The sequence below is a fragment of the Malus sylvestris genome, chromosome 10, assembly GCF_916048215.2.
Source record: "Malus sylvestris chromosome 10, drMalSylv7.2, whole genome shotgun sequence".
NCBI classification, from domain to species: domain Eukaryota; kingdom Viridiplantae; phylum Streptophyta; class Magnoliopsida; order Rosales; family Rosaceae; genus Malus; species Malus sylvestris.
The window spans coordinates 18,257,303-18,261,278 of record NC_062269.1 but is presented as its reverse complement, the minus strand read 5'-3'; the positions used below and the strand labels follow the sequence as shown (position 1 = coordinate 18,261,278).

General features: G+C 37.9%; 1 long non-coding RNA gene across 1 annotated transcript; it reads right to left on the bottom strand.

The window, feature by feature from the left end:
* Positions 1-797: 797 nt before the first annotated feature.
* LOC126586995 (uncharacterized) lies at positions 798-1,809 on the bottom strand. The gene is made up of 3 exons (XR_007610954.1): positions 1,730-1,809; positions 1,537-1,603; positions 798-900 (listed from the first exon to the last, which is right to left on the bottom strand). It is a non-coding gene; the product is annotated as an uncharacterized LOC126586995 (long non-coding RNA).
* Between the last annotated feature and the right edge of the window lie 2,167 nt (positions 1,810-3,976).

The window sequence follows — 3,976 nt, the reverse complement described above, 5'->3', positions numbered from 1 at the left end:
ATGAACTTAATGGATCGTACACCGTGTAAGGTGGAGATTGAAGAAACAATTGAGATGAGTAAGAATAATTAAATGGTTTAATTATTTATGGCAAGGATTAATTAATATGTTAATTAATCAAACGAATAAGTTCGTTAAAGACCTCGGGATAGTTTTGGACCTTAAGGCCCAATGGGCTTCGAACGTCAAGCCCATTGACTTAAGTTGTATGACAATTTAATGAATAAAGATTCACAAAGGCCCAAAAGCCCAAATCCCTTATGTGGCCTGTGTTGAATTAGGGTTTTCGTTCTTTAGGTCATTTAAAGAAATGACTATATAAAGAACTTTATAGCCTAAAATTCATTAAGGGTTTTCTTTTAGGAAATTGGAGAGAACACAAAGTTCTCATTTCTCTCTAAAGAGGCCGGCCCCCTTGGAGGGATTAGCTAGCAATCCCACTCCTCCAAGGTCACTCATTTCTTCTCCAATCTAACCTTGGTGTAGACACTTAGAGGTTCTCAATTTTGGGAACTTGGAGAACCATATTCTTCCATCCAAATCCATGGATCTAAGAAGCAAGGAATGAAGGCCCTCTCTTTGGGTGATTAGCCTTTGCTTATGCAAAGAGGAATCTACAAAGGTATAAATTTCTCAACTCACTTTGATTTGAGTTGAGTCTTGGTTCACCAATCTACTAGGCTTTGAATTTCATGGGTAATGTTTTGTTTTTGAATGCATGCAAGCATGATTCCGCCTTTTAATTGTTAAATGCATGCTATAGATGTTATTCAAATGAACATGTTTTCACAAAATCATACTTCATACACAACCGGGAAAAAGCCCTTAAATTTATCTATGGAAATGTCAGAATATGTCAGAGATTCCTCGTATCCCACAACGAGTTCAGCTATCTAAGTCCTGGAGGGGTGAAAAACAGAAGGGTGAGTGGGCAAAAACAAAGGTTTATAAAACACATTTATTTTCTGAACATACTAACCCCTCGCCTTAAAACATGTATAGTTTCCAGAAAATCATACTACATATAAGTATGAAATCAACTGTAAATCAATAATAAATCCAGAAATATGCCAATCATAATATCTTAATCGCAGCATAAGTAAAATTAGGTGCTCATCAATCTATGCTAACACACGAGTTCATGCAGAGGGATTCTGACATGAACAAGATTGGGTGTAATCATAATATACACTCTAGTACTACAATCACGTGAAGATTGGTGCTAGGCGTATCACATACAAGTTGGAGTTGCCTATTGCAACCTGTACGACAGGACTGGCACCTACAATGGATCCACGGTGAGCGTGCGGTGCGATGTGAACATACACATGAAGCCTGGCCCTGGCCCAGGCGAGTATTACACCGGTGCAAACATGCGTGATGAGCAAGTATAATATGTATGAACATGCCATGACAATATGTAAATCTCAACAATATAATAAATTAAACATGGCATGATATGCATAAAATTAATCAAAACACTTGTGGAAACTATAAAAGTTTATATATTATATATAAAAACAAATACCCACTCACTGATACGTTAATGGATTGTAGCCTCCTAGCCTTGTTTGTCCTCGTACCTCCTCCGGGTAAGTCTTACCTATATGTGAAATAACTTTACCAATTAATTAATTAGGACATACACTAAAAGGCTAGGAAAATCCCCCATAATTTGCTCAAATAAAGGGTTTAAATATATGAAAACATTCTACTCGACATCACGGACCTATACATGTCAAGCACGCGCTACCTCACGCACCCTCATGCATCACCAGGTCAGGGCCACATGCGCGCCCATGCACAGGTCATTCTCCTGATAAATTGACAGAAACCCTAGGGAATATTTCTTACCATAGGCGCCATAGTGATGCGGGCTCCCTTTCTTCCACCCTCACCACCCCTCCCTTTTTTTTTTAATTTTAATTTTTTTAAATATCTACGAGGGCCCATATTGACACATAGCGCCTAGTCATTGTCCACATCGGCACTACGTCACCAGTTAACGCCTGACTTAATAGCCAGTTTAACAGATGTATGAGATTGTCTCAAAATTAAGACTTGAGGTATGACCATGGGATGAAAAAAACTTCATGTATCAAATGGTGAAAAACACGAAATTTCAGGGTAGTAAAATAAGATTAATCCTATAATTAAATAGTGTTATGGAAGGTCCTACTTTGAAGTATACATCTCATCCTCACATATGATATGTATAACTGAGGCCATCTACAACTAAGGGAGGGCCAAATGGCTCCCTTTAGCCTTATAACCCTGCAAGAAATTATATTTTAATGAATAGTGTCAAGCCATATTTTATACCATCTCCAATCGAGGGGGCCAAAGAGTCATAAGCCAAACATAGCCCCTGGACAAAATACCATCTCTAGCTGAGGGGGCCAAAGGGTCATAGGCCAAACATAATTTATTATTTTAATTGAATTAATATGGTTACTTAAATTAAACTACCATATTAAAATAAGGTTTTCAGACTTATTTTAAGTGTCACTTGTCGCCAAATGAATAAGCCTCCAGATTTCTTATTTTTATATAATCTCAATAATTTTTTTGATAGGATTTCAAGTGACACGTTTTGCTAATGTGAGTAACTCTCTAGATTTCTTATCTTTATGTAATCTTAATAATATTTCGGATAGAATTTCAAGTGCCATGTGTCGTTAAAATGAGTAACTCTCTAGATTTCTTATCTTTATGTAATATGAATAATTTTTCAGATAGGATTTCAAGTGCCACGTGTCGAGATGAAATTGGTTGTGCAAATTTTAGATAAAATTCTTTTCTACATGGCATTTCTTATCTTTAGCTTCCAATGTTAATAAATTGGCTAGATATTAGGGTACGCACCTTCATCTTTGCCCTCTCCAATATCTCTTTCAATTCAAGTTTGCAATGAACTCCAACTTTCGATCCTCTCATCGAATTCCGAATTGGAAGATTAATGGGCATAGATGAGACAAAAAGATAAGGATTCCGATGAAGAAGATGAAGCATGGCTCAACACAACATATATGGCAGCAATGGTTGGGGTCATGGCTTGTGAGGAAATTGAAGAACAACTTCATTGGGGTAGCTATGTTGCTAGTCGCTCTTAGAAACCAAAAAATAGAGATGGTGCATGAGACTCTGATGAATAACTACTGTAACTCCAACTCCGTGTACACAAAAGAGGATTCCAGATGTCGCTTCTAGATAAGGCGTCATGTCTTCGAGCATTTACTTTATCATGTCCAACATGTCAATCCATACTTTTGACAGAAAATGGATAAAGCAGGCCACATTGGTTTCTCACCTCATCAAAAGGTTACTATTGCACTCCGAATGCTGTCCTATGCCTCCCCAACTGATGCAATGGATGATACAAATGGTATGTCTGAGTCTACATTCCTTGATAATCTTGTTGAATTCTGTCACACAGTTGTTCAGATTTACAAAGAAGAGTACCTTCGTGAACCAAATCAAGTAAATCTAGCTCGTTTCCTTCGCAAAGCTGAATACCGAGGCTTTCTAGGCATGATAAGGTTATTAGATTGCATGCATTGGCAGTGGAAGAATTGTCTCAGCAGATGGCGAGGAAGATTTAGCAAATGATCGAGAAAGCCAACTATTGTGTTAGAGGCAGTTGCCTCGTTTGACATATGGATCTGGCATGCTTTCTTTAGAGTCTCAAGATCCCAAAATGACATTACAGTACTTAGACGTTCACCCCTCTTTAATAACCTGACGGAGGGTAAATCACCTCAACTTGACTACTACATCAACGAGCGTTAGTACAATATGGGGTATTACTTGGCAGATGGCATATACCTAAAGTGGGCGATACTTGTCCAAGCAATTGCAAACCTTGTGGATGACGCCCAAAGGTGGTTTACCTTACACTAAGAGGCATATCGGAAAGATGTTAAGAGAGCTTTCAATATTCTACAAGCACGGTGGAAGATCATTAAGGAATCGGCAA